General features: G+C 44.4%; 1 pseudogene; it reads left to right on the top strand.

Annotated features, from left to right (window-relative positions):
- The first annotated feature begins 359 nt into the window (after nucleotides 1-359).
- The window catches only part of LOC134341424 (uncharacterized), a 90,551-nt pseudogene continuing 69,154 nt past the window's right edge, over nucleotides 360-21,756 (top strand).

Consider the following 21,756-nt stretch of genomic DNA (forward strand, 5'->3'; position numbering starts at 1 on the left):
CTATAAAAATCTCAAGGGACTCAGGATCCACTAAGTGAAATCCAAGTGTAGGACCATTTTTCTCCGTGGTTGATCGGGACAGGACTGCGCAAGCATGTGCAAATCAGTCCGTGAGTCAGTGGGAGTATTTAAAAGAGAGCAGTTTGACGGAGCAGGCGATGTTGTAGAGGGTGTCGGAGTAGTGGGAGACAGAGTAGGAAGGCTTTGGCTCGAGAGGCTGAGGACAAGCTTCATTCCAAGTGAGGACCCCTTGAGAGTCTTCGGCGAGGAGGCTGAGAGAGGAGACTACGCCACAATTGGAAAGGGTGAGAAGTGGTGAAGAGATGACCGCTAGGCTGATTCAGTGTGCTGTGTGCATGATGTGGGAGGCCAGGGACACTGACAGTGCCTCTGGCTCCTACACCTGTGGAAAATGTGTCCAGTTTCAGCTTCTGAAGGACTGTGTTGCAGCACTAGAGAGGCAACTAGATGACCTTAGGTTCATCCGGGAAAACGAGAGTTTTCTGGACAGGACCTACAGTGAGGTTGTTACACCAAGGATACCAGAAGAGAGAAGGGGGAGTGACGATGAGCAAGGAAAGGATGCTTGAAGTACAGGAGACCCCGGAGGATGTGCCTCTCATAAACAGGTTCACCCTCTTGGAAGCTGTTGGGACAGAAGACAGTGCCAGCTTGAGAGGCAGTTTGGTCTGCGAGTCAACAATTGGGATTGAGGCAAAGCCGAGGAGACAGACGTCAAGCAGAGCCGTGGTAGTAGGGGACTCAATCGTGGGAGGTACAGAAAGGGGTTTCTGTGACAACAGGCGGGATTTAAGGATGGTGTGTTGCCTCCCTGGTGCTGGGATCCAGGATGTCACGGACCGATTTCAGGGAATCCTCAAGAGTGAAGGTGAACATCTGGAAGTGGTGGTGCTTGTCGGCACAAATAACGTGGGGAAGAAGAGGAAAGACATTCTGCAGCGTGACTTCAGAGAACTGGGAAGAAGGCTGAAAAGCAGGACCTCCAGGGTGGTTATCTCCGGTTTGCTTCCAGTTCCTCGTGCTGCAGTGGGCAAGAACAGCAAGATAATGGATCTGGATGTGTGGCTGAGGAAATGGTGCAGGAAGCTTGGATTTACATTCTTGGACCATTGGGGGTATGTTTTGTGGTAAGGATGAATTGTACAAAAGGGACGGGTTGCACCTTACTAAGCAGGGGACTAGCATTCTGGCAGGCGGGTTTGCCACTGCAACACGGGTGTGTTTAAACTAAGTAGCGGGGGTGGGGGGAGGGGATGAACTGGAAATATAAGGATGGAGATAAAGGGAAAGTGAGAATAAGAAAAGTTAAGAAAGACAGCAGAATCAACAGAGCAGAAAGCTCAAGAAGGGATTGTACAGTATGGCCAAGTGAAATAGGAATTGATATGGGAGATGAGGGGAGTAATGAATTAAAAGTATTGTATATGAACACACAGAGTATAAGAAATAAAGTAGACGAGCTTGAGGCACAGTTGGAAATTGGTAAGTATGATGTTGTGGGAATAACAGAGACAGGGCTTCAAATGGACAGGCCTGGGAAATGAATATTCAAGGGTATACGTCCTATCGAAAGGACAGACTGATGGGCAGAGGGGGTGGGGTGGCTCTGTTGGTGAGGAATGATATTCAGTCCCTTGCGAGGGGGGACATAGAATCAGGAGACATAGAGTCAGTATGGATAGAACTGAGAAATTCTAAGGGTAGAAAGACCCTAATGGGAGTTATCTACAGGCCCCCAAACAGTAGTCTGGATGTAGGGTGTAAGTTGAATCAAGAGTTAAAATTGGCATGTCGCAAAGCTGCAGTTGTTATGGGGGATTTCAACATGCAGGTAGACTGGAGGAATCAGATTGGTACTGGACCCCAAGAAAGGCAGATTGTGGAGTCCCTCCGAGATGGATTCTTAGAGCAGCTTGTACTGGAGCCTACCAGAGAGAACGCAATTCTAGATTTAGTGTTGTGCAATGAACTGGAAATGATCAGGGACTTCGAGGTAAAGGAGCCATTAGGAGTTAGTGACCATAATATGGTAAGTTTTAATCTAGAATTTGAGAGGGAGAAGGGAAACTCGGAAGTGTCAGTATTACAGTTGAACAAAGGGAACTATGGTGCTATGAGGGAGGAGCTGGTCAAAGTTCAATGGAACAATACCCTAGCAGGGATGACAGTGGGACAGCAATGGCAATTTTTTCTGGGAATAATGCGGAAGGTGCAGGATCAGTTCGTTCGAAAGAGGAGGAAAGATCCTAAGGGGAGTAATGGGAGATTGTGGCTGACGAGGGAAATATTGGGCAATATAAAAATAAAGGAGAAGTATAACATAGCAAAGATGAGTGGGAAGCCAGAGGACTGGGAAACTTTTAAAGAGCAACAGAAGGTAACTAAAAAGGCAATTCACAGAGAAAAAATGAGGTACGAAGGTAAACTAGCCAAGAATATAAAGGAGGATAGTAAAAGCTTCTTTAAGTATGTGAAAAGGAAAAAAATAGTTAAGACCAAAATTGCGCCCTTGAAGACAGAAACGGGTGAATTTATTATGGGGAACAAGGAAATGGCAGATGAGTTGAACAGGTACTTTGGAGCAAAATACATCGAAGTTGCTGGTGAACGCAGCAGGCCAAGCAGCATCTATAGGAAGAGGCGCAGTCGACGTTTCAGGCCGAGACCCTTCGTCAGGACTTTGGATCTGTCTTTACTCGGGAAGACACAAACAATCTCCCAGATATAATAGTGGCCAAAGGACCTAGGGTAATGGATGAATTGAAGGAAATGGTGTTGGATAGACTGTTGGGTCTGAAGGCTGATAAGTCCCTGGGACCCGATGGTCTGCATCCCAGGGTACTTAAGGAGGTAGCTTTAGAAATCATGGACGCATTAGTAATCATTTTTCACTGTTGTATAGACTCAGGATCAGTTCCTGTGGATTGGAGGGTGGCTAATGTTGTCCCTCTCTTCAAGAAGGGAGGAAGAGAGAAAACAAGGAACCGGTTGGCCTGACGTCGGTGGTGGGAAAGATGCTGGAGTCAATTATGTGTAGCTACCCTCGCCACCCTCAGGGTTGCTAGGCTTGCTGTCGTCTGGGGAAACAGCCCTCGGCCCTGCTAAACTGGGTAATTATTTTGTGTGGATGCTGTGTGATGTACCCCACCCTGCCCAAATAACAGACAATATACTAGCTACAATTAAATGATTTACAGTTTATAGATATGGCTGGAACTATATAACTAATAGAGAATAAAATACAAAAGGAAAATAAAAGGGGCTACACTTATCAAAATCCAATCTCTTCGTGCATAAAACAGTTGGAGCTCAAGAACCTTCTTCTTCACCCTGCGACCCCTCGGACCACCTCGACCAGCCGCCTGGGACCAATAACAGTGGTTGACCAGACATTCCACATGAGTCCATCTCTGTCTCCTCGCTGAATGCCCTCCTCGGGGTCCGACCCCATTAGCGGACATCACGGCACCTGGTCCATCCTCTGTCTCGCTCTCCCGCCTTCTCCCTCAAAACCCCGCGCATACATATCTTCCAGATACACCAAAGTCATGAAACTATCCCAATTGGTTCGTAACATTCTCTATCACCCCTTAACCCACAACAAGCTGCTGGCGCAAAGCTTTCTCAGCGTTTAACATAACAAAGAAGCATTCCCAATCATAACATAACAAAGAAGCCTTTTTAACTTTAACATACAAAAGAAGAAAGATCCTGTACATATAAAAGATGAAATTACGACAAATCTGGATAGCAGTAACAGGATCGGTCCGAGTCAACATGGATTTACGAAGGGGAAATCGTGTTTGACTAATCTTCTTGAATTTTTTGAGAATGTAACTATGAAAATGGACAAGGGAGAACCAGTGGATGTAGTGTACCTGGACTTGCAGAAAGCCTTTGGTAAAGTCCCACATAGGAGATTAGTGGGCAAAATTAGGGTGCATGGTATTGTGGGCAGAGTACTGACATGGATTGAAATTTGGCTGGCTGACAGAAAACAAAGAGTAGCGATTAATGGGTCCCTTCCGGAATGGCAGGTGGTGACCAGTGGAGTACCGCAGTGTTCAGTGCTGGGACCGCAGCTGTTTACAATATATATTAATGATTTAGATGAGGGAATTAAAAGTAACATTAGCAAACTTACGGTTGACACAAAGCTGGGTGGCAGTGTGAAATGTGAAGAGGATGTTATGAGAATGCAGGGTGACTTGGTCAGGCTGGGTGAGTGGGCAGATGCATGGCAGACGCAGTTTAATGTGAATAAATGTGAGATTATCCACTTTGGTGGTAAGAACGGGAAGGCAGATTATTATCTAAATGGAGTCAAGTTTGGAAAAGGGGAAGTACAATGAGATTTAGGTGTTCTTGTACATCATTCACTGAAAGCAAGCATGCAAGTACAGCAGGCTGTGAACAAAGCTAATGGCATGCTGGCCTTCATAACAAGGGGAATTGAGTATAAGAGCAAAGAGGTCCTTCTGCAGCTGTACAGGGCCCTGGTGAGACCACACCTGGAATAATGTGTGCAGATTTGGTCTCCAAATTTGAGGAAGGACATTCTTGCTATTGAGGGACTGCAGTGTAGGTTCACAAGGTTAATTCCCAGGATAGCGAGACTGTCATATGCCGAAAGATTGGAGTGACTGGTCTTGTATACTCTGGAATTTAGAAGGCTGAGAGGGGACCTTATTGGAACATATAAGATTATTAAGGGATTGGACACGCTGGAGGCAGGAAGCATGTTCCCACTGATGGGTGAGTCCAGAACCAGTTTAGGGGTAGGCCATTTAGAATGGAGTTGAGGAAAATCTTTTTCACCCAGAGAGTGTGGATCTATTGACTGGTGAGAGGCAGGAGGAATGCACAACAGTGGCTGGTGAGATGGTGGAGGAACACAGTCTGGAACAACCCCATAGTACTGAGGCCCTTCAACCTACTGCTTCAACCCAGGAACACAGAAGGGGATCAACTGATGGGTGGGGGGAAAGCTGTGTGAGACTTCCAGAGGAGAGAAAGGAAAGAATAAACTGGCTCCCAGTGAACAGTGGTGAGTAGGAGAAATTCGACGAGGACATGGACAGGCTTCTTGAGATGATACTCATAGGTCCTGTGGAGAAGAAGCTTGAGAATATGTGCGGATTAGTGTTCTCCATTGGAGAAGACTGATTTGGTGTGGTGGAGAAGATAAAGGAGAAGAGAGTTTACCGGACTAGTAGGTGAGAGAGGGAAATAACCAGCATAAGACGTGAATCAGAACACTCTCCAACAGGTACAGAAGAAGCAGTGTAGAAGAGAGAGAAAGACTGAGGCAATTGAGACAAGACCTGAGTTGGAGGCTTAAAGAACTTCGGCATGCAGAAAGGATAAGGAAGAACAAGCGTAAGAAGAATAGGAAAAGGGCTGCTTTCATCAGGAACTCTTATTGTTTTTCTGCAAGTGTGTTAGAAGGGGAAAGATTAGGCAAACTGGGGAAACCAAGAGAGGAAGTGGAGGCATACCTGCAGGAAACACACTCAGATGAAAGACGAGACCTGCCACTGGGGGAGAACAGCAGGATTGAGCCAATGCATCAGCCGCAGAAACCTCTAGACGAGAAAGAGCCAAGACTGAAGGAAGTAAGAGAAGCCGTCAGAAGGACGGGGCAGGTGCAGCACCTGGGCCCAATGGGGTCACATATAATGTCTACAAGGAGTGCCCAAAGCTTCTCAAGAGGATGTGGAGGCTGATGAGAGTCATCTGGAGGAAGGGCCAGATACCACCTTTCTGGCAAGCGGCTGAAGGATGCTTTGTGCCAAAAGAGGAAAACTCAACTGAGATCAAGCAGTTCAGGACCATTTCCCTCCTCAACGTTGAAGGAAAAATATGCTTCACTGTTCTAGTAAGAAGGATGACATCATACATGGTAGAAAACCAATACATAGATATGGCAGTGCAAAAGGGAGGGATTCCTGGATTCCCAGGTTGTGTGGAACTCACAAGTGTTATATCCCAGCTGTTAAAAAAGGCCAAGGCAACCGAAGGGAACCTGACGGTTGTGTGGTTGGATTTAGCCAATGCCTATGGTACAGTGCCACACAAGCTCATCGAGACAGCACTGAAACACTACCATATCCCGGAGAAGGTCACCAAGATCTGGCCAGCTATTTTGAGGGGATTCACCTAAGGTTCAGCGTGCAGGACTACATAACATCATGGCAGCGAGTAGAGAAGGGTATTGTGACTGGCTGCATTATATCAGTAGTCCTCTTTGTCATGGCCATGAATCTACTTATAGAGGCAGGGAAAAGAGAGACCAGGGGGCCAAAGACAAGCACTAATATTGGACAGCCACCAGGCAGAGGATTCATGGATAACCTTACAATTACAACCACAATACATATCCAGGCCAGATGGGTACTCCAGGCAATGGACGAGACTGCCACATGGGCACGAATGAAATTTAAATCTGCCAAATCAAGGTGTTTGGTGGGCCAACTTACCCAGAAGTTCACCTTGAAGATCCAGGATGCAGACGCCTGGAGCAAAAAACAACAGAAAGGCTGGTAAGGATCGACAAATCAGATTTACCAGGAAAGTTTAAGGCATGAATCTTCCAACATGGGCTCCTACCCAGACTAATATGACCAATGATGCTGTATGACACCACCCTGTCAACAATCAAGGGCATGGAGAGGAAGATAAATCAGTATCTGAGAAGGTGGTTAGGAGAACCACAGTGCTTCTCTTCAACAGGGCTCTACAGCAAGTCAGCCAAGCTCCAGTTGCCCCGCTCCTCAGTTGTAGAGGAATTTAAGGCAGGGAACGCATGCCTCATCATGACCCTCAAAGACTCAAAGGAGGACAAGGTCAGTGAAGCGGGAGTCAAGAAACAGACAGAGAGCAAATAGAAGGCGGCAGAGGCGGTAGAGGAAGCAGAGTCCTGACTTCGCCACAGAGACGTTGTCGAAATAGTATATAAGGGCGGACAAGGGCCTCACATGTGAGTCAACAGTCAGGTGGAGGGAGGCCAACCCTAAGGACAGATGGCACTTGGTGCAGCAGGAGATAAGGAAGAAAGAGGAGGAGGCTAGATATGTGCGAGCAGTGGAGATGGGGAGTCAAGAGACCTGGACAAAGTGGGAAACAGAACAGAGAGTGTTGACATGGAATGACATATGGAAATATTCATCCTTCCAACTCCAGTTCTTACTGAGGGCCAGGTATGATGTATTACCAACTCCAACAAACCTGCAGAACTGAGGAATAACAGAAGACCCAACGTGCCATCTGTGCCAGAAACCAGCAAACCTAGAGCATATTCTTTCTTCATGCCAGGTTGCCCTTTCCCAGGGACGGTACAGATAGAAACACGACCAGGTTTTGAGAGCACTCGCCCACACTTTGGAGACAGAGAGGAAGACGGACCACAGAAAGGACAGCCAACGAAAATTCATCAACTTCATCAAGACCGGGGAACATGCTGCAACAACAAACAAGCATAGAGACGGTAGCCTGAGCGTGGTAAAGGAAGGGGAGATGAAGGTCGATCTTGAAATTCCCACCAATAGTAGAGACCGCTCTTCGACCAGACATTCTACTATTGTCAGAGAGTGCAAAGAAGCTCGTGGTGATAGAGCTAACAGTACCATGGGAGACCCAATGCCAAGAGGCTCACGAGAGGAAACTTACGAGGTACAAAGACCTGGTGGCGGACTGCAGACTGCAAGGCTGGCAGACGTGGAACTTCCCTGTCAAAGTGGGGGCAAGAGGATTTCCCACCATGTCATGCTGGAAGATGATGGCAGCTTTAGAGATGCAAGGGAGAACCAGGAAAAGAGCCATTAACACCATGGGTCAAGCAGCAGAGAGAGCATCCATTTGGCTTTGTCTGTGAAGGGATGATGTTAGCTGGATGTCTGACTGTTGGGGGTAGAAGACTGATCACCTTCTGCTGTTCCATCATCCCGAGGATGTTCCAGGTTAGGGGATGAAATGTCTGAAGAAGGACGCACCCGGCTGATGATTCGACGGTTCAGCAGCAGAAACATCACAGTTTCTTAAGGTAATGGATAGATAGATAGATAGATAGATAGATAGATAGATAGATAGATAGATAGATGGATGGATGGATGAATGGATAGATAGATAATAGATGGATGGATGGATGGATGGATGGATAGATAGATAGATAGCTAGATAGATAGGTAGATAGATAGATAGATAGATAGATAGATAGATAGATAGATAGATAGATAGATAGATAGATAGATAGATAGATAGATAGATAGATAGATAGATAGATAGATGAATAGATAGAATTACTGACTTTATTAAAATCTGTGTGGATGAGTGTGTGCTCACAAAGACTTACTGTACATTCCCACACCAAAAGCCATGGATGAACCAGGAGGTACATCACCTTCTGAAGGTTAGATCAGTGGCATTCAAGTCTGGTGACCCAGGTTTGTACGACATGAAGGGCTATTTCAATGTTGATGAGAAAATTTCAAAAAAAATTGGAGGTATCAATGGATGCATAACAACTCCTCCAGGACACAAAATAATCTGCAGATGCTGGGGTCAAAGCAACAGTCACAACACGCTGGAGGAACTCAGCAGGTCGGGCAGCATCCGTGGAAAAGATCAGACGAAGTTTCAGGCCAACCTGCTGAGTTCCTCCAGCGTGTTGTGTGTGTTACAACTCCTCCAGGGTTTGCAATACATAACTTCCTATAAATGATACCCAATAGCATGAATGGCAGCAATGCTTCACTACCAGATGAACTCAATAACTTCTATGCCTGCTTTGAAAGGGAGAATATAACTACAGCTGTGATCCCTGCTGCACATGACGACCCTGTGATCTCTGTCTCAGAGGCCAATGTTAGACTGTCTTTAAAGAGAGTGAATCCTTGAAAGGCAGCAGGTCCCACTGGAGACCTGATAAGGCTCTGAAAACCTGTACCAACCAACTGGTGGGACTATTCAAGGATTTTTGCAACCTCTTGCTGCTATGGCAGGAAGTTCCCACTTACTTCAAAAAGTCAACAATTATGCCAGTGCCTAAGAATAATAATGTGAGCTGCCTTAAGGACTTCACTCAGTAGCACTCACGTCCACATTGATGAAAAGCTTTGACAGGTTGGTCATGACTAGGCTGAACTCTTGCCTCAGCAAGGACCTGGACCCATTGCCATTTGTCTATCGCCAAAATAGGTCAATGGTAGACACAATCTCAATGGCTCTTCACACAACCTTAGACCACCTGGACAATATAAATACCTATTTTAGGATACTGTTCATTGACTATAGCTTAGCATTTAACACAATCATTCACACAATCTTGTTTGAGAAAATACAGTACTTGGGTCTCTGCAATTGGATCCTGGCTGATGATCAACACTGGTGCACCTCAGGGGTGTGTGCTTAGCCCACTGCTCTACTCTCTATATACACATGACTGTGTCACTAGGCATAGCTCAAATACCATCTATAAATTTGCTACTCATACAACCATTTTTGGTAGAATCTTAGGAGGTGACGAGAGGGCATACAGGAGTGAGATATGTCAACTAGTGGAATGGTGCCACAGCAACAACCTGGCACTCAACGTCAGTAAGATGAAAGAGCTGATTGTGAACTTCCAGAAGGGCAAGACGAAGGAACACAAACCAATCCTCACAGAGGGGTCAGAAGTGGAGAGAGTGAGCAGTTTCAAGTTGCTGGGTGTCAAGATCTCTGAGGATCTAAACTGGTCCCAACATTTGATGCAGTTATAAAAAAAGACAATACTTCATTAGGAGTTTGAAGATATTTGGCATGTCAACAAATACACTCAAAAGCTTCTATAGATGTAGCATGGAAAGCACTCTGGTGTTGCTTAAGAACCCCCCAACACCCAGGATATGCCCTTTGTCACTGTTACCATCAGGTAGGAGATACAAAAGCCTCAGCGACTGAGGAACAGTTTCTTCCCCTCTACCATCTGATTTCTAAATGGATGTTGAATACTGCCTCACTTTTAAAATATATATTATATCTGTTTTTGCACCATTTTTAAACAATTCGATTTACATATACCATAACTTACTTACTTACTTTTTTATCTATCTATCTATCTATCTATCTTTCTATCTATCTATCTATCTATCTATCTACCTATCTATCTATCTATCTATCTATCTATCTATCTATTTATTTACTTACTCATTTATTTATTTTTACTTTTTTTCTTCTATATTACGTATTGCTAACTCAACTAATTTCACAATACATAGTGGTGATAATAAACCTGATTCTGATTATAATTAGTTTAAACCACCCCAAATAGTTTTTGCAAACTTGCTCTGACTTCGTGGCAAGGATATTGATTCAGGTGTAACCCATCTCTTTTGTATGGGTTGTATCTTCCCCAGAAGAAATCCCAATAATGGATACATCAGAAACGCTGCTCTCTGTATCAGTTCCTCAGCCATGCAGTTATCTGCTAAATCACTTTCACTGACACGTGGCACAGGCAGCAATCCGGTGATTACTACCTACACTGCATTCTTAGCATTATACCTAGCTCCCAAAAATCTCTCTTCAAGACCTCCTCACCTTGTTTATGTAAGACTCGTTGCATCTAGTGGCATGATCTCAGGGGTGGCACCCCCTCCCCGACCAAACTTTAGCATTCTTGTTTGGGTGGATGCTGCGTGTTGTGTCCGCTGTGTAACATCAGAACCCCGAAAAAGCATGCAGTCCACAGTGTGCGGTTAAACAATTAAGGTTTTATATTTAAGTATGGGGGTTAGTAGAGAAACAGAACAAAAGGAAAACAAATAAAAGGCACCAATAATCTCATAAACATGTCCATTGCACAAATGTTGGAGCTCACGGATTTCCTTTCGCTGATCCTCATTCCTTCGCTCATTGTCAACTCCTGGGCTTCCACCCCGAGTCCTGGCCCAACGGGTCCGGCAACCGTCTCCTCAAGCCACGTCTTCTCTTTTCATTCTCTTTGCGCCTTCTCTCCCAAGCCCGCACAAACTAACAACTTTCACACGGACAGAAAGAATGACATCTATCCCAATTGGTTAGCAAATGAGTACGTCCCGTTTTCAGTAATTATAACCCAAACATATTGCTACAGGGAACCACTGTCTCAGCAGTTAACAGTACAGAAAAGCCATTTTATTCACGTTAGCAGTAAAGTAAAAGAAAGCCTTACACAAGGATTCTACATCTTCTACCCTATAGATAGATAATCCTTTCTAAGGATTGATTTCATTTTTTACTAACAGAGCCACCCCACTCCCTTGGCCTACCTGCCTGTATTTTTGATGCAATATGAATCCTTGATGTTAAGTTCTCAAATATAATTTTCAGCCACAATTTCGTACCAACCAATCTTTAAATGTACTACATCTACCTTATTCCATACATGGTGTGCATTCAAATATAGCACACACAGTCCTTTACTCATCAATTAAAAAAAAATTTTGTGACCCTTTTAAGTTGTAAATCAATGTGCTGGCTATACTTCTGCTCTACCGTCAACCTGTCCTTGCTAACAGTCTCACTACAGATTACTTCCATTTATAATCGAACTTCCTAATCTCTTAGTAAATGGGAAAATTAGTCTTTTGAGTGTGAAGCTGTATCTAGTTAAAAGAATTTTTTTTAACTTTTAAGTAAGTGTCTCTAATATGATCTATAATGAGCTGCTGTCAACTAATTAGAAACTTTTTTTTATAGTATCACTCATTATGTAGAATGGTATTGTAGCATTGACAACCATCCCAAAAAAAGACAGTACTCCAAGTATGGGTGTAAAAGAATAAACCCTTACACTCTCCCCCTACCAAATTTAGTCATGTCCTCATGACTTCTAAATAACTCGTCAACCCTTCCTACAGACACAAAACCCAATCCAGGTACAAACAGTCACATTGCTCCCCAAAGAGTAGACCTAACACCCTGTTCTCCAAGCGCTACATAGGCCAACCTATCTGGGAGTTTCCTAATCCTCCGAGACCTCTGTACCCCTCCGCCTAAACCCTTCAGGCTCAGACACTTCTGGGGAAATCTCGGGTCTGCTTGCCAAATCTTCTCTCAATAAGGTGTATTCCGTCTGGGTAGCCTCCAACCTGATGGCATGAACATCGACTTCTCTAACTTACGCTAATGCCGGACCTCCCCCTCGTACCCCATCTGTTATTTATTTTTATACACACATTCTTTCTCTCACTCTCCTTTTTCTCCCTCTGTCCCTCTGACTATACCCTTTGCCCATCTTCTGCGTTCCCCCCCCTTTTCCTTCTCCCCAGACCTCCTGTCCCATGATCCTCTCATATCCCTTTTGCCAATCACCTGTCCAGCTCTTGGCTCCATCCCTCCCCCTCCTGTCTTCTCCTATCATTTTGGATCTCCCCCTCCCCCTCCAACTTTCAAATCCCTTACTCACTCTTCCTTCAGTTAGTCCTGACGAAGGGTCTCGGCCTGAAACGTCGACTGTACCTCTTCCTAGAGATGCTGCCTGGCCTGCTGCGTTCACCAGCAACTTTGATGTGTGTAGCTTCTTCTCCATTTCCTCGATTTCTAGCTGTTGTTTGGTTTTCTCTAGCCTGGGCTGTCTCAGCAGCCTCTTCAGCCTCCTGCAATCGAGACAACAGCTTCTTCTTTGACTCCTCTGCTTCCACCTGCAGTCGCAGCAGTTTGGACTCACGCTTCGTGTTCCTCTCTATCTGGGACGCAAGTACACAACTCAGCTTCTTTCAAGCTGTCCGGATCAATTTCTCCAGTTTCTGCTGATCCTTTTGTTTCATCTCTCTGGATTGCTTCATCAATAAATGACCACAGTTTTGGCTCAGAACTCTGTTTCCCCATCTCCAATTTGATGAATTTAGACTCCAATTCTCCAATCTTTGTCCCAAAATTGCGGCATTCAGTCTCCAGCCTGCATTCCTGAGCATTTAGTTCGGTGGGTGCGAATCTCCTCTCTCAGCAGAACACTAATGACCTGGCACTCGTCCAAAGGAAGTTTTACATCGTTAACCCCTAGTCGCCTGGGATCCCTCACTTGCCTCGCTTCATAGTGGTCCAAGGCGAATCCCAATGCTGAGAGATCATCCAAATACACCAAAATTCCAAACAATTCCACATCCCCCACTGTCTTCCTCCTGTCCCACTGGAAAGTTGCAAGGGCTCCGGATATGCCCTGTGGCATCTTTTTGGGCTGGAAGAATCTCAGGGGACCTATAATGGCTGTCTTCTCCTTGTCGGCCTCACTCATCAGGATCTAGTAAAATCCATTCCTCAGATCCAGCACATTAAACCAGACCAGCACGTCTTTGACCCTCGGGACCGCATACGGGTCAGGTACAGTGCCATTTTATCAATTTTTCGCTGTACGATTTCAAGCTCGCCATCAGCTTTAACCATACTCAAAAATCAAATTAACAATTCATCCAAGGTATGAATATCCACCCCACTCAGACCGTTACTAACCCCTATCCCACAGAGGCACACATGTCTAACCGCAATCGCACAGAGACAAACCAGCACTGATTTAAACAGGGTGAACACGCAGCACTCTACAAAAATCCATATCCCGGACGAGTAACCCCACATTGTAAGACTTGTTGCATATAGTGGCATGATCTTGGGGGTGGTGCCCCCTCCCCGACCAAACTTCAACACGTTTGTTTGGGTGAATGCTGTATGTTGTGTCCCCTGTGTAACACCAGTACCCCGAAATAACGTTCAGTCCACACTGTAAGGTTAAACGATTAATATTTTATATTTAAGTATGGGGTTAGTAGAGAAACAAAAGAAAAGGAAAACAAATAAAAGGCGCCAATAATCTCATAAACATGTGCAGTGCACAAATGTTGGAGCTCACAGATTCCCTTTTGCTGATCCTCCTTCGCTGGTCATCGACCCCTGGGCTCCTGCCCCGAGCCCAGGCCCAACGGGTCTGGCAACCGTCTCTTCAAGCCATGTCTCCTTTCTTCATTCTCCTTGTGCCTTCTCCCCAAAGCCCGCGCAAACTAACAGCTTTCACACAGACAGGAAGAATAACATCTATCTCAACTAGTTAGAAAATGAATACAAGTCACGTTATCACTAATTATAACCCAAACATTCTGCTATAGAGAACCACTGTCTCAGCAGTTTACAGTACAGAGAGTCTATTTTATTCACCTTAGCAGTAAAGTAAAAGAAGAAACCCTTACATTTACATAATAAGTTAAAGGACAGGACCTCCAGGATAGCAATCTCAGGATTGCTACCAGTGCCACGTGCAGGCAGGGGGTTCAGAAATAGTAAGATAGCGCAGATCAGCACGTGACTGAAGACATAGTGCAGGAGGGAGGGCTTCAGATTTATAGATAATTGGGCAGTTTTCCAGGGAAGGTGGGACCTGTTCCGGTGCGATGGTTTACATCTGAACTGGAGGAGGACAAATATTCTTGCAGGTAGGTTTGCTAGAGAGGCACCGGTGGATTTAAACTAGATACAAGGAGGGAGGGGAACCAGAGTATAGGAACAGATGTAGGGGAGAAGGAAGAAAAAGAAAATAGTAAAGTTGTTTGCACTGTTAGTGATAAGCAGAGAGTAAGAGGTGGAAAATTTCTTAAATGCATTTATTTTAATGCTAGGAGAATTATAAGAAAGGTGAATGAGCTTACAGCATGGATTGATACCTGGAAGTATGATGTTGTAGCTATTAATATATAGAAACATAGAAAGTAGGTGCAGGAGTAGGCCATTCAGCCCTTCGAGCCTGCACCGCCATTTATTATGATCATGGCTGATCATCCAACTCAGAACCCCGTCCCAGCCTTCCCTCCATACCCCCTGATCCCCGTAGCCACAAGGGCCATATCTAACTCCCTCTTAAATATAGCCAATGAACTGGCCTCAACTGTTTCCTGTGGCAGAGAATTCCACAGATTCACCACTCTCTGTGTGAAGTAGTTTTTCCTAATCTCAGTCCTAAAAGGCTTCCCCTTTATCCTCAAACTGTGACCCCTTGTTCTGGACTTCCCCAACATCGGGAACACTCTTCCTGCATCTAGCCTGTCCAATCCCTTTAGGATTTTATATGTTTCAATCAGATCCCCCCTGAGGGGTGTGATGGGGTGTGATTGGCAACTAAATATTCTTGGATTTCATTGCTTCAGGTGTCATAGAATCGGAGGGACAAGAGGGGGAGGTGTTGCATTGCTTGTCAGAGAAAATATTACAGTGGTGCTCTGGCAGAATAGATTAGAGGGCTCATCTAGTGAGGCTATTTGGGTGGAATTAAGGAATGGAAAATGTGTAGTAACACTTATGGGGGTGTATTATAGATGAACAAATTGGGAGTGAGAAGTGGAGGAGCAAATTTGTAAGGAGATAGCAGATATTTGTAGTAAGCACAAGGTTGTGATTGTGGGAGATTATAATTTTCCACACATAGACTGGGAAGCCCATACTGTGATTGGGCTGGATGGTTTGGAGTTTGTGAAATTAGAGCAGGATAGTTTTTTGCAGTAATACAGAGAGCAGTATTGGATCTCCTGTTAGGGAATGAGATAGGTCAGGTGATGGAGGTAAGTGTTGGGGAGCACTTCAGGTCCAGTGATCACAATGCCATTAGTTTCAATATAATTATGGAGAAGGATAGGACTGGACCCAGGGTTGAGATTTTGATTGGAGAAAGGCCAACTTTCAGGGGATGCAAAAGGATTTAGAAGGAGCGGATCAGGATGAATTGTTTTATGGGAAGGATGTAATAGCCGTACTCCTCCTCCCGGCTTACAAACAGAAACTGAAGCGGGAGGTCACGGTGTCAAAAGTAGTGCTGTGTTGGACGGAGGAAACGGATGACGTCCTCCGTGACTGCTTTGAATCGGTGGACTGGATAGTATTCAAGGACTCGGGAGCTAACCTCGATGAGTATGCTTCAGCTGTCTCAGACTTTATTTGGAAATGCATGGAGGACTGTGTGTCTTGCAAGACAATCCAGGTATTCCCTAACCAGAAATCTTGGATGAATTATGAGGTCAAGTCCCTTTTAAAGGCTAGAGCTGCGGCTTTTAGGTCCGGGGATGCCATTCGCTACACAGAATCCAGGTGTGAACTCCGGAAAGTCATTAAAGTCACCAAGAAGCAATATCAAACCAAACTGGAAGCCCAGGCTAACTAGGGGGATGCCAGTACCATAGAAACTACAGCACAGAAACAGGCCCTTTGGCCCTTTTGGCTGTGCCGAACCATTTTCTGCCTAGTCCCACTGACCTGCACACAGACCGTATCCCTCTATACACCTCCCATCCATGTATCTGTCCAATTTATTCTTAAATGTTAAAAAAGAACCCACATTTACCACCTCGTCTGGCATCTCATTCCATACTCCCACCACTCTCTGTGTGAAGAAGCCCCCCCTAATGTTTCCTTTAAACTTTTCCCCCCTCACCCTTAACCCATGTCCTCTGGGGTTTTTTTCTCCCCTTGCCTCAGTGGAAAAAGCCTGCTTGCATTCACTCTATCTATACCCATCATAATTTTATATACCTCTATCAAATCTCCCCTCATTCTTCTACGCTCCAGGGAATAAAGTCCTAACCTATTCAACCTTTCTCTGTAACTGAGTTTCTCAAGTCCTGGCAACATCCTTGTAAACCTTCTCTGCACTCTTTCAACCTTATTTATATCCTTCCTGTAGTTTGGTGACCAAAACTGAACACAATTCTCCAGACTCGGCCTCACCAATGCCTTATACAACCTCATCATAACATTCCAGCTCTTATACTCAATACTTCGATTAATAAAGGCCAATGTACCAAAAGCTCTCTTTACGACCCTATCTACCTGTGACGACACTTTTAGGGAATTTTGTATCTGTATTCCCAGATCCCTCTGTTCCACTGCGCTCCTCAGTGCCTTACCATTAACCCTGTATGTTCTACGTTGGTTTGTCCTTCCAATGTGCAATACCTCACACTTGTCAGTATTAAACTCCATCTGCCATTTTTCAGCCCATTTTTCCAGCTGGTCCAAGTCCCTCTGCAGGCTCTGAAAACCTTCCTCACTGTCTACTACACCTCCAATCTTTGTATCATTAGCAAACGTGCTGATCCAATTTACCACATTATCATCCAGATCATTGATATAGCTGACAAATAACAATGGACCCAGCACTGATCCCTGTGGCACACCACTAGTCACAGGTCTCCACGCAGAGAAGCAATTCTCTACCACCACTCTCTGGCTTCTTCCATCGAGCCAATATCTAATCCAATTTACCACCTCTCTATGTATACCTAGCGACTGAATTTTCCTAACTAACCTCCCATGCGGGACCTTGTCAAAGGCCTTACTGAAGTCCATGTAGACAATATCCACTGCCTTCCCTTCATCCACTTTCCTGGTAACCTCCTTGAAAAACTCCAACAGATTGGTCAAACATGACCTACCAAGCACAAAGCCATGTTGACCCTCCCTAATAATCCCCTGTCTATCCAAATGCTTGCAGATTCTGTCTCTTAGTACTCCCTCCAATAACTTACCTACTACTGTTGTTAAACTCACCGGCCTATAATTTCCCGGATTACTTTTCCATCCTTTTTTAAACAACGGAAAAACATGAGCCACTCTCCAATCCTCCGGCACTTCACCCGTAGACAGTGACATTTTAAATATTTCTGCCAGGGCCCCCGCAATTTCAACACTAGTCTCCTTCAAGATCCGAAGGAACACTCTGTCAGGTCCCGGGGATTTATCCACTTTAATTTTCCTCAAGACAGCAAGCACCTCCTCCTTTTCAATCTGTACAGTTTCCATGGTCTCCCTACTTGATTCCCTCAATTCCATAGATTTCATGCCAGCTTCCTTAGTAAATACATACGCAAAAAACCTATTTAAGATCTCCCCCATTTCCTTTGGTTCGGCACAAAGCCAACCACTTTGATCTTCAAGAGGACCAATTTTATCCCTTACAATCCTTTTGCTCTTAATATACTTGTAAAAGCTCTTTGGATTATCCTTCACTTTGACTGCCAAGGCAACCTCATGTCTTCTTTTTGCCCTCCTGATTTCTTTCTTAAGTATTTTCTTGCACTTCCCAAGCACCTGATTTACCCCCGTTCCCTATACATGTCATACAACTCCCTCTTCTTCTTTATCAGAGTTGCGATATCCCTTGAGAACCAAGGTTCCTTATTCCTATTCAATTTGCCTTTAATCCTGACAGGAACATACAAACTCCGTACTCTCAAAATTTCCCCTTTGAAGGCTTCCCACCTACCAATCACATCTTTGCCAGAGAAGTAGACTATGGCAGGGTTTAAATGAGATCACTGGGTGCAAAGAAAAGGCTGGGAATATCAATAACTGTGGTGCTTCTGTTCCTGACGAACCTAACGTATTCTACGCAAGATTCGAACAGAACAGATGTGTCCTGCTCCCTCCAGATGAACCGGACCTGGTGGCATCGAGATTCATCGTCACCAAGGAGGATGTTAGAAGGGCCTTCCTGAAGATAAATCCAAGGAAGGCGACAGGCCCAGATGGTGTCCCGGGACTGGTTCTCCGGGCCTGTGCAAGCGAGCTAGCTGGATTGTTTGCTGACATCTGCAACTGCTCCTTGCTTCAGTCTAAGATCCCCTTGTGTTTTAAGAAGGCAACGATAATCCCTGTGCCGAAGAAGAGCAAGGTGGCATGCCTGAATAACTATTGACCTGTGGCTCTGACATCAATTGCTATGAAGTGCTTTGAGAGATTGGTTATGGCACACATCAACCACAGCCTACCGGTCAACCTCGACGCTTTGCAATTCGCCCACCGGAGCATCAGGTCAATGGCAGATGCCATCTCTCTGGCCCTACTTTCCTCCTTAGAATACCTGGAGAATAAAGATGCATACATAAGGCTCCTTTTCATTGACTACAACTCTGCCTTTAATACCATCATTCCTAATAAACTGATTCCTAAGCTCCAGACCCTGGGCCTTAGCACTCAGATCTGCAACTTCCTCACAGACTGGACCCAGGCTCTAACAATAGGGGACAAGCTCTCCTCTACAATCACTCTGAGCACTGGTGCCCCACAAGGCTGTGTACTCAGCCCCCTGCTGTACTCACTGTACACCCATGATTGTGTAGCCAAGTTTCCATCGAACTCAATATATAAGTTTGCTGATGGCACAAAAATTGTAGGACGTATCTTGGGTAATGATGAGTTTGAGTACAGAGAGGAAATTAAGAACCTGGTGACATGGTGCGAAGACAATAACCTATCCTTCAACGTCAGCAAGGTGAGGGAATTGGTTGTTGACTTCAGAAGTAGTAGTGGACTGCCCGACCCAGTTTACATCGATGGTGCACAAGTGAAACACGTCAAAAGCTTTAAGTTCCTTGGGGTCAATATCACAAATGTCCTGACTTGGTCCAACCAAGCAGAGTCCACTGCCAAGAAAGCCCACCAGTGCCTTTACTTCCTGAGAAAACTAAAGAAATTTGGTCTGTCCCCTAAAACCCTCACTAATTTTTATAGATGCACAGTAGAAAGCATTCTTCTAGGGTGCATCACGACCTGGTATGGAGGTTGTCCTGTCCAAGACTGGAAGAAGCTGCAGAAGATCGTGATCACGGCACAGCACATCACACAAACCAATCTTCCGTCCGTGGACTCACTTTACACCACACACTGTCAGAGCAGTGCTGCCAGGATAATCAAGGACACGGCCCACCCTTTTTGTCCCTCTTCCCTCAAGGAGACGGCTTAGGATCTTGAAGACTCATACAGACAGATTTGAGAACAGCTTTTTTCCAACTGTGATAAGACTACTGAACGGATCCTGACCCAGATCTGGGCCATACCCTCCAAATATCCAGACCTGCCTTTCGGTTTTTTGCACTATCTTCCATTTTTCTATTTTCTGTTTATCATTTATAATTTAAATATTTAATATTTGCTATCGATTTATAATACAGGGAGTGGGAAGTGCAGAATCAAATATTGCTGTGATCATTGTACATTCTAGAATCAATTGTTTGGCGACAATAAAGTAAAAAGTAAAGTAAGAGTAAAGTAAAGTAAAATAATGTGATAGAGAAATGGTGGTCATTAAAAGGTGAAATTTTGAGTGTACAGAATCTTTATGTTCCTGTTAGTTTGAAAGGAAAGGTTAAAAGTTTGAAAGAGCCATGGTTTTCAAGGGATCTTGGAAACTTAGTTAGGAAAAAGAGAGATATCTACAATAAATATAGGCAGCATGAAGGAAATGAGGTGCTGGAGGAATATAAAGAACATAAAAAGAGAAGAATCTTAAGAAAGAAATTAGAAAAGCTAAAAGAAGATACGCGACTGCTTTGGCAGGTAAAGTGAAAATAAATCTGAAGGGTTTCTACAGTTATTCTAACAGCAAAAGGATAGTGAGGGATAAAATTTGTCCCTTAGAGAATCAGAGTGGACAGCTATGTGTGGAACCAAAAGAGATGGGGAGATTTTGAACAATTTCTTTTCTTTGGTATTCACTAAGGAGAAGCATATTGAATTGTGTAAGGTAACGGAAACAGGTAAGGAAATTACGGAAACTATGATGATTAAAGAAGATGAAGTACTGGCACTTCTAAGTAATATAAAAGTGGATAAGTCTCTAGGTCCTGACAGGATATTCCCTAGGACCTTGAGGGAAGTTAGTGTAGAAATAGCAGGGGCTCTGACAGAAATATTTCAAATGTCATTAGAAACGGGGATGGTGCCGGAGGATTGGCGTATTGCTCATGTGGTTCCATTGTTTAAAAAGGGTTCTAAGAGTAAACCTAGCAATTATAGGCCTGTGAGTTTGATGTCAGTGGTGGGTAATTTGATAGAAAGTATTCTTAGAGATGGTATATATAATTATCTGGATAGACTGGGTCTGATTAGGAACAGTCAATATGGATTTGTGTGTGGAAGTTCATGTTTGACAAATCTTACTGAATTTTTTGAAGAGGTTACTAGGAAAGTTGACGAGGGTAAAGTGGTGGATGCTGTCTATATGGACTTCAGTAAGGCCTTTGACAAGGTTCCACACGGAAGGTTAGTTAGGAAGGTTCAATCATTGGGTATTAATATTGAAGTAGTAAAATGGATTCAGCAGTGGCTGGGTTGGAAACGCCAGAGAGTAGTGGTGGATAACTGTTTGTCAGGTTGGAGACCAGTGACTAGTGGTGTGCCTCAGGGACCTGTACTGGGTCCAGTGCTGTTTGTCATATACATTAATGAACTAGATGATGGGGTAGTAAATTGGATTAGTAAGTATGCAGATGATACTAAGATAGGTGGCATTGTGGGTAATGAAGTAGGTTTTCAAAGCTTGCTGAGAGACTTAGGCCAGTTAGAAGAGTGGGCTGAAAGATGGCAGATGGAGTTTAATGCTGATAAATGCGAGGTGTTACATTTTGATAGGACTAATCAAAATAGGACATACATGGTAAATGGTAGGTCATTGAGGAATGCAATAGAACAGAGAGATCTAGATATAATAGTGCACAGTTTCCTGAAGGTGGAATCTCAAGTGGATAGGGTGGTGAAGAAAGCTTTTGGTATGCTGGCCTTTATTAATCAGAACATTGAATATAGGAGTTGAAATTGTACAAGGCATTGGTAAGGCCAAATTTGGAGTATTATGTACAGTTCTGGTCACTGAATTATAGGGAAGGTGTCAACAAAATAGAGAGAGTACAGAGAAGATTTACTAGAATGCTACCTGGATTTCAACATCTAAGTTACAGAGAAAGG

Source organism: Mobula hypostoma, assembly GCF_963921235.1.
Source record: "Mobula hypostoma chromosome Y unlocalized genomic scaffold, sMobHyp1.1 SUPER_Y_unloc_1, whole genome shotgun sequence".
Taxonomy (NCBI): Eukaryota; Metazoa; Chordata; class Chondrichthyes; order Myliobatiformes; family Myliobatidae; genus Mobula; species Mobula hypostoma.